The sequence below is a fragment of the Nilaparvata lugens genome, chromosome 10 (genome assembly GCF_014356525.2).
Source record: "Nilaparvata lugens isolate BPH chromosome 10, ASM1435652v1, whole genome shotgun sequence".
NCBI classification, from domain to species: Eukaryota; Metazoa; Arthropoda; class Insecta; order Hemiptera; family Delphacidae; genus Nilaparvata; species Nilaparvata lugens.
The window spans coordinates 20,571,055-20,581,516 of NC_052513.1; positions in this window are offsets into that span (position 1 = coordinate 20,571,055).

Genomic DNA, 10,462 nt, shown 5'->3' on the forward strand with positions numbered 1-10,462 from the left:
ATTGGATGCTGAAAAAGGACTGGTGGGTGTGGCCATTAGTCATGTGACAGGGGATGTGGAGTAGGGGTCATTCAAACAGCCTTAGTTTGTTAAGAGCATAGCATGGTGATTCCTTACGTATATGAACACTGAGTGCACACTGAGTGAACACTGAGTACACACTAACTGAACACTGAGTGTACACTGATTGAACATTGGTGAACACTGAGTGTACACTGACTTTGAATTTTCTTTGTGTTTCAACAGCACTATGATACATCTTAAGTTATGATGTTCTAGGTTTATTATAATTATTATGATTTTCCAGCAAAAGATATCAATTATTGTGGTGTAATGGTTTAACAGTCATAGTACATGTACCTAACTGACTGCTATCCCCTCTACCTACCTACATTCCTTAACCAATCATCCTACATCTTACATCTATTTACACTACACAATTCAAACCCAGGTCCTCTAGAATGAAAAGCAGAAGTGCTAAACACTACACCAAAATGGATATCTCTTGCTGAATCAAATTTTTCAATAGAATAATAGCTATGCTGAATAAACACATACTTCATTATTGTATGATTCATTGGTGAATGATTCCTTGGAATGGTTTGAGATATTGATGTGCTGTTTTCGCATTCAATTTCTCTTGTACAATTTTGTATCGGAATCATGCATCATATGACCGCCTTTTTCATAAAAAAGAATGATGATGATTGAAAATGTCGGATCTATGATAGCGAATCAAAATTCAAAAGTAGTTTTTTTTCAATTCAAACCTACTTTCAAATCATCCTTGTATCAGGTATATTAAGCTGTCGCCATACACATTCCTCACTCTGGCTATCCCTATCAAATAACAAAATAGATACAGTGAATTTTAAGAATCACATTCTCCATCATAAGAATGATTTTATACATTGAATCATTCGAGTTTGTTTTCCATCTCTATCAGTATAGAAATCTCTGTCACGAGAATTTAGTATAGCTCACCTCTCTGGATGGACCGCTCTTTTAAAAGTGGACTGAGAATGAAGTTATTGAGTAACACATGAATTCTAAACTTCCCAGAGTTTACATATTATAGTTTTCAAGGCGGTTTTGTTCTGGAATTCACCATTCATTACCACAAAATAAAGATGACCTTAATCGTTATTCGATTGATATCAAGAGTATTAGACAATTCATAAGGGCATCAAGGCCTAACAATATGAAAAGAAGATGAAAAATGGAAAGAAATGTGAAAATGATAAAGATGATGAAAAGTTGATAGAGATGTTGATTATTATAATGATAAGGATGTTGAAGTGTTTAGAAGGTGGGAAGCGAAAATTATGAATCAGGAGCGCAGAAAAACAAGTAGTAGTAGGCTCTAATTTATCACATTGGTAGTATTCCTTCCTCTCCAACTCCAACTTATTTTCCTAGGCTGTTTTATGGGAGAATGAAGAGGTCAACACAGGATACGCCTAAAGGAAGTAAACAACCACGCTTTGACCTATAGCAGTGAATTTTAATAAGAGGAAATGAATATTTCATATTGGAATGAATTGATTTATCATACATTCTGGTAATGCTTCTTATCCGAATATAAAAATTAATCTTAGTAGATTAGTAAACAATCATGATCATTTTTTGAAAATTCCTTTTCCATTATCAATACTATTGCTATAAACTCTATATAATGATGTTCTGAAGTCTGGAATGAGAATGAAATTTAATAAGGAGGTTCAGGCTTGATAATTAGATTTACTTAGTAAATAATGAGCTTGTCGGCCCAAATCCTTTTTGAATTATCACGATGTAACAATTCATGAAAGTTGACTTATCAACTCGCCATGTTAATAAGAGCATTAATTTTAGAATAGCAAGCTCCCTTCAAATGCTGAACAACTCTATATAATTCCGGAAGATAACAGCAGTATGCTCTCTGAGAATTCTATGATAATAATTATGTGAGGAATGGTCTTCAACAGTTTATTCAAATCCATGTTGAGTTGGTTCTCATCACATCGTCCTTCCAGCATTTATTCCAGTTGAGGTCTGAGCAATGAGAATTCAATTCAACCATTTGAGAGAATGATTTATAAATTCTCAGTAATATTTAAAAATACATTTTCTCACATTGAAGCTGCCTTCATTAAGGCATAATCATTCTATTGTCGACGTGTAATTACACAAGCCTCGTAAGCTATTTATTGAGAATGAGAATATTTTGAAATCTGAGAACACATAATATTCTGAATATGGGAATAACATTTCCCTTGATATTCTACATTGATCAAAGTTTGAGTGCTGAAACAATAGGAGTCTATTGCATAGCTCCGTGAAAGTGGCCAGTGTTGGTAAGCTGTCGGACAACTGACATAATAATTTATGATTGCTCTCGAATGGCTATGACCGAGAGGAATGAATTTGAAGTTTCCTATAAATTCTTTAATCAAATGACCTTTCAAAATAAACATGAAACAATCCAATCCACACCAGTTTTTGTCTCATTTTCACGACGTGTTCAAACAGTAAACTGAAACAAACAAGTGACAGAACGACAAATTTATTCTTGAGTTTTTTGTTTCGAAAGTTTCTCCTCCACCAAGTATTTCAAGCGATATCAATGATTGAATACTCCCTTCCAAAAACTTACCAATTACTTCCCCAGCCAAAAACAACACTGCAGGCGAACGGTGAAACTTTATTTTCGTCAAAAGGTCAGATGATAGGGAACGTCACTTCATTTTTCACCAGTGGAGACAACATCGTTCCAAATGTATCTTACATTGTAAGTCAAACGACAAGCAGAGAACTTACTTTTCATCCTCACTGAAGCAGTAGATGTGTAATGTGGAAGAGACGAGTATATATTTATATAGTATGAGGATTTGGGGTACGGAACACAAGTGTGTATATTTATACGTATATAATCCTTGAAGCTCTCCTGTCTCGACCGTATTTTGTTTGGCTGTCGCCTCAAGCCTGTCTCACAATGTTTCTTTGGACATGACACTCCCTTCTTTTTGTAATCTTTTGCTGAAGCTGCTTCATTCTCGAAGCAGGGAACATTCAAGGAAAATACAATTTTTGGAAACGAGTAAAGTTTGTTTCTATTCCGATCCAATCCACGCATTTACTTTCTATGCGGAAGCAGTTTGTTGTTTCAGACGCAGTTTTTCCTTTAGTTTGTTAGGTCAATCGCTCAAAGTTTTGATATTTCCCTACTTGAAAGTTTCCTTAGGGATCATTTCAAAAATGTCACACACTACAATAAGGAATTCAGCACTATCCTCCATGATAGTTCGCAACGTTCAAAGATCCATCTCAATACTCAGAACGTTACGTAATTTGCTGAACTGTGATTCGCTTTCCGCAAGAATAATTTTTCAATCAGTGGCACCGAATTCAGGGGGGGGGGCAAAGCACTTCCTACCCCTCTAATAATTACTCTTGGGAGGCAATGCATGCATTTTTCCCCCTCGATATTCTCACCGAGAATGTGAAATCAAAGCACCAAGGTATATAGATTTCCAATTTATTTTTTCGAATAATATTTGAACGATTCAATGACTTGGAATTCAAAATCTTCAAATTAATATTATACTCTATTATATTATTTATTCGTCATTCTCTATTCATCCATACAATAAGTACATTATCAAAATGATAGGTAGAGGAAAAATAAGGTAACCTTCTGCTATTCCCCACCCAAATTTAGATAACACATAGTCCGAAATAGGGTTGAGTCTTGTAGTTCTCCAATTCACAAAATTGTCAGTCCTAAAATATTTTAAAATTTAGATTGTTCAAAACTAAACATAGAAGGAATATTTCACATTATTATAACTAAGATAGGGAATATTCACATATTGAAAATATAATTTTAAAGAGTTTAAAGAATATAAAAAATTCAAATGAATTTTGAAGAATATCAAATTCTATAATATTGACTTTTCTCTGTTTAGAACTCTATACATTGTCTTTGATACTTGAATTTCCCTATTTTACTGGACAGACCTGGTCGACACACACTCTGAGAATGCATCTGAAAACGCCTGAAAAAAGCTTTGTATGACTTGGGCCTCAACGTGATAATTATTGGGAAAGAAACAGGATGTTAACAGTAACGGAATCATCAAAATGATCCTGATTTCCTGAACCTCAAAGAATTTGGATAGTATATTATTGAGGTATAGAGAATTAGAGTTTGATATTTGAAATTTTTTCTTTCTCCATTTTGGAGAGATGTTTGGCGACTGAATTCATGCATTTTGGTGGAGGGCAATCAATCTGCAAACAATTAATACTAACAATCTACATTTTTTGGAAAGTGAGTTCATATAGGATATATCAGATGAACATTTCTGTTATGTGAGCTGGTCAGAATTTGAATTATCCTAGTAATAAGATTTGTGATGTTAAGTGGAATGATTTTCCTTCTAGTTTCAGAATCAATAAGGAGGGATAGTAAGATGATGTTTTTATTTCAAAGAAACAGGACTATTCTTACTTCTCTGCTTCACGCAGTGGATTGACCACCTTTATGATACAAGGAATTAAATTTCGGATTTTTCATGGAACAAGTAGCCTAATATCATTGTTGGTGAAAACTGAACCTTCGTGTAGACAAGACCAGGAACTAGTTCGGGATTTCTCTGCTAGGTAGCGTTAGCAGTAGCTTCTCCAATTATTGAGGTGCAAGTAGGAAAGGTGAAAATATTGCACCCCATCAATAATTATTGCAAATGCCATTGCTACAATAATTGCATTTAATTGACTCCAATACCATAATATAAATACAGTTATGCATCCAAAATTAATGATAAATAGTAAACAGATGCTATACATCAAAGATTTTAGTAAAAAGATAACAATGCAATGTGACGTAACGATAAATTAGAATGGCAAACTCTAATTCAAACTTGATTTTTAATCAGAATTATTTTCCGAGTCCTGGAACTGTAAACGAATTCCACTTACATACTGGATATTTTAACTAAAACAATCAACCGTCTATAATAAACTGAAATTAGATTATAACTTGCTTGTCGACAATAAATAATAGTGGCTAAGCTACATGAACAAAGAGACCTCCATTCACATTCATCGTTGTAATTTGACCAATCACTATTGGGCTAATTGAATTGCCCTAATTGTGCCTTTGACACATCGATAGCCTTTGATAAGTCTAAATTAGGGACATGAATTAATAACGTATTGGCTTCTGGTCAGGGTATGTTGATCGTGATCATTGTCATAGTAATAGCCGAGTTTCAACCGTATTATGTTGTGATGGGATTCCAATAAGCTTCACCCGAGTCACAATATTAATTTCTGGGCTCAAACCAACTTGTAACTTCATATTTGCTCTCGAATGCATACATGATATTATAGCAGTTAGCGATAATCTTGTTATGGACAATCTTGAACGGTATGGATCACGATTATAGTTTCTATTCAGTTTTTACTGTGATATCACTTTATATTGAATTGAAAGCCCAGGAGAATATTACTGAATTTGTGTCTTCTGAAATCATTATTAATTTTTTTTGGTGATATAATTTATTATATAATAATGTATATGGATATATATTTTTCAGTAAGTTTTCAAAACTTTCCATTTTTATTCTAAAATCCTCTTAAAATTCTAAAGTTAATGAATGAAAACATTCATGGAGAGCTTTGTTTCGAGTTAGGTTTTCTAAGATTGAGATCCTTGCAGTACGCAAGCCTTGAGGAAATTTCCTGTTCATCTTTGAATTTATTCAATGATATTTCCTTGAAAATCGTATGTTATTATGACAAATTGAAAATTTTATTTGACTTTGGTTTTATTTGTCTGTAACTCCTGCAACCCCGCTTTTATTTCGAAATGATGTATAGAACATAGTATTATTCTATTCTATTCCTACTCATATGCAGTTATTAAAATGACATGGCCTTTGATCATCAAGTTCAAGATTGAAATAATAACATTACTCGCAATCAATCATTCGATTCATACCTGATAAAATCATCTTCATTCATTTATATCAAGTCTATGAGATTCTCATCTTGCTTTATTAATAGAGTTCATGAAATTCGACTATACTATCTATATTAAAGCTCCGTGAACCTCATTATCATTCGCATGTCATAGCCTAATGTGTTCTGCTATTCTGGCACAACAACAATAACTGTTCTATATTGTAGAAGAGGAGTTGCCATCCAGGCTTCATCAGAGTCACGAGTAATCAATCGAATATTGCAGGTAGTTCTTGTGAATGTGTGCTCTTGTAGGTAGGTACATATGTGTGGTGATGTCATACACCTAAGTAGGTTGAGGTTGCAGCTATGGCAACCTACCACCGTTCAGCTGAATCGACTGATGTATTTCGCTAATAGTTTGGCTAGCTTTAATGCACGTACATGGCAACTAATTGAAGCCACTACGCTGCTATATGGCCACACGAATAAGTGGATAGCCGAAGTGGTGTGAGAGGGAGAAAGAGAAAGAAGTATAGAACGAGGAAGAATAAGCGAGAGAGAAAGTGAAATGGAGTGAGAGAGGAACAGAGATAGTACTAGTGCCCTTCTGCCCTATGCTTTGAACATTAATTTTCGAAAGCCACCACAAAACATACGGTTTCCTGTTTTTATCACTTTAAACGTGAGTTATAGCTTCAAAGTCTGCCACTACGGCTATGAGGGAACTGGTAACGGATTGCCACTAAGAGGCATTTGTCTAATTTAGCTGGCGCAAATGCTCTGCACTTGTTCCAAAGTCATACATCATAAGTGGACATTGATTACCAATTTTCGAAAGTTTTAATTGATGACCTGCGGAGTTGACTGTTTTATCATGTGAACATGGAAGTGGTTCCAATTTGTAAATACTGATACAGTGAGTTAGTCGCTGTGTTTATATTCTGTAGAATAAAATGAGTGGAGCTATAAATTCCACCATAGGTCTAAAAATCTGTAAAATGAAAGAATTTCTCATGTAAATGACAATTAATTCGCAAGGGATGTTCTACTAGTGAAAACAAGGAATTATCAATAACGTTTCTGGTCCAAAAATTTGATCCTCGAAAACGCTTCGTGAGAGAAAACTGTTCCTCATATCATTTCTGTGTTTTCTTCTCCTACAATATCGCTTTGAATATTACTTCTCTCTTTAGCTGATAATCAAACTCGATTGCATGTTTATATTACACTTTCTCCAGGAAAATTTATTGTAAAATTTATTTATATATTGTAGCGTTATTTTTTTCAGTAGCGTGTTGCCCTGCTTGGCTGCAGTCGATAGAGCAAGATTTGTAAGATATATAACCTTTTCTGTGGTTCCTGGAATAGTAATAATACCAATTCATTACCGGCTCTCTCAGGAGCTCCCGCAGTTCTTTGCTTTTGCTGGTTACTGACGTCGGTCAGTTCAACAGTTCACAGTTTCTGTGACTGATTTGTTGAATTCCACAAATACAGCTGCAGTAGATGTAGACAGATATAAGGGCTCTGATTATCGTGCTAGACGATGCGACACCGCCACCAATGCCACTCGCCACCATTCACCAAAGTGGTCAGCAATGAAAAATGATACCGAATGGAATCAAAGGCGATATTCTATCAGAATACCTTATAAATTCTATCAATTTATGTGCTGCAACTTACTACTATGACTTTGAGATTCTTCAAATCAGATTTGCTGTTACTGGATAATTTATATAAATCTTGGGAACGTATTATTTCCAAAGATTTGATAATTAATGCTGTATATCGCTGTCTTATCCAACTAATTCGGTAAAGAATATAGTCGGATGGTAATCTAAATAATTTCTCTCTCTCTCTATATATATATATATGTATATATTTGTTCTTTTTCTTTATTCATTTTTTATACTTGTTGCCCTATACATTTAATTATTCGTTGATATTTTGTGTAATATATTTTTGTCATTATTTGAATGATGTACCCTTCATTTATTATTCTATCTTCATGCATGACCAATCTCGCTATAATCTATTTAGTTACCAGTATTGAAAAATTATATATATATATATATATATATATATATATATATATATATATAATATATATATATATATATATATATCGAAAATATCACAGATAGCTCACTTATTGACTTTGCTTTTAGCACGAAATATTACCATGTAATTATGCAGCTCAGTTATCGACTTGCTGTTGCTTGTCGAATAAAATCGTATATATCCTCTTTCCAAATTAATATAAATAACTAATTATAAACTATAAATCTCTGAATATATTAATATGTATCTCTCAGGGCTAAGGTTCGGCCTCTGGTGGAAGTCAGATAAATCAATTTATCCAATGAACATGAGCTTCATTCATATCTTTATAATCTACTGATAAAAAGAATGGTCAAGTGAGCATATTACTATAATATTAAAATTCAATAAATATTTTATCTGTGCATATTTAAGAATGTAAATCTGATATATTGTTCTTAACAGAATTCCCTTCACGATTAATGACTTGCACAAGTTTAATATTGATTTCAATATTTGAATAACCTTTTGTCGAGCTAGCTTTATGAATCTTGATTTATTCGAAGCACTGAGGGCGCCATTGATATTTCTTCTTAACTATAGAACTCACGTGTCGAATTTCACAAAGTATGATGATGATCCTGGATTCTTTCAATGTCCTAGGCTTTTCTGGTGGGCTGATGTCGTCTCCTCCAATGGAATGATAATGTATTCTATATGAATCACGCCTTAATACGACCTCATTGAGTCTTATGAAATTGATTATTGGATTCAAACTTAAATTTTTCAAACGTACAATTATTGAAAAAGGGATTTGTGCTCTACAAAATTGGTGGCTGTTCCCGGTGACCTCTGGCAAGTTAGTGGGCTTTTATCTACCCCTATTCCTTCCAGGATCATACTCCCGTATTCCAAATTTGCATATTATTTAAACATTCAACTACTACGCAATTACATAATCAAAATAGTCCATTTCAATCTGCTAGGTTATTGCATAAATATTACACATTATATTTTCTAATTATTCAATATTGCATCTGTTATATGAACTGAGTAGTGTATAACTTACAAATTCTTATCATTTATATAATAAATAAAGTATATTTTTGAATCGACTTGCTTTTACTGCCAGTCAGTTACTGCATTTTGATTGGCTTATTCCAAAATTACAATGTATCCATGCGCCGAATAGAATATATCACACTTCCTTGATATTTTTATTTATTTTACATATTTTGTACATGCTCGTTTGATATAATAAAATTTTTTGTGTTCTTTAAATTGTTTTTCCTTTTACATTGACATGCCATGTGGTTACCAAATCCTCGGATCACATTTCAAGCCAATGCTATTTGTTTACAACTAAATTTGCCACAGGTGTCTGGCTAAATTTCAAATTATATGGCTTGACCGATTATTTAGTTTGCCGACCAGTAAGTATCATAGAGCCTAACCTCAAAAATTCATTATTTTATATAATTTAATTAATAGCAATAATATTCTTTTCTATTTGGCTGTTCGAATTGTAGCCAGGATACCCGTTATTATCTAATCTCTAACTTGTTGATATCGCACCCGGCGATAACAAAGCAGCTGTTTGCATGAGACCTATAAAATCTTTTCATTTAGCGATTTTGCCAGTTATTCAAAATATTTTGTTACAATATATACTATAATAATATTGTCAACTTCAATTTAACTTTGTTAAATGTTTTGGTATTCATGTTCATATTACAGATTAATGAATTTCATATCAATTTGAATAAAATTTAGTTCATGATGAAGCTTCAACTATTGGACTCAACTTGATTACTTCGAATAAGTACATTGATGTAGAATTTGAGTCAGTGAGAAAGATCAACTATCAAGTTTAATTATAAAAATTTACTTTGTTGGAATTGGGAGAGCAAAATCTATTAGTCCCTCATCATGAAATTAATAAGTTTACTTCACAGTCGTACTTATCAAGAGAGTAGATTACCCTTGAACAAGGATGAATGACCTCGAACTTGGGAGACCTGAATTCTTCCTGAAACGAATCACCCCTGGGCTAGGGTGCGTTAATGAACACCTGGGGTCCATCACAGAGTAAGTGGTGATGCCAGTAGGCTACTACCCCGAGCAGAGAACCAGAACGTGTGAATTCTGCAAGTAACTTGACTCTCATATATATTCGGAGTTGTGAGGAAGTTGGTGCTAGCAGTGCAGTGTGTGTCTCTTGTAACACGGTTCTGCTTTCAAACTTAGTCGAGCCTGATATTTCATGAGGACCAACGCGTGGTGGATGGTGGATGGTGGATCACACACACGCTAAGCACTCGAAAGTAAAGCTGTAGCCAAGATCGATCCCATGTTTCCTTGCGACCACATTGCAGTGTAGTATTGCACTTTCAAGTGTCAGGATTGATTGAATGTTGAGCTGAATCAAGTTATTAGGATGAGTTCATAAGAAATTCTGACAGTTTATAGTGAT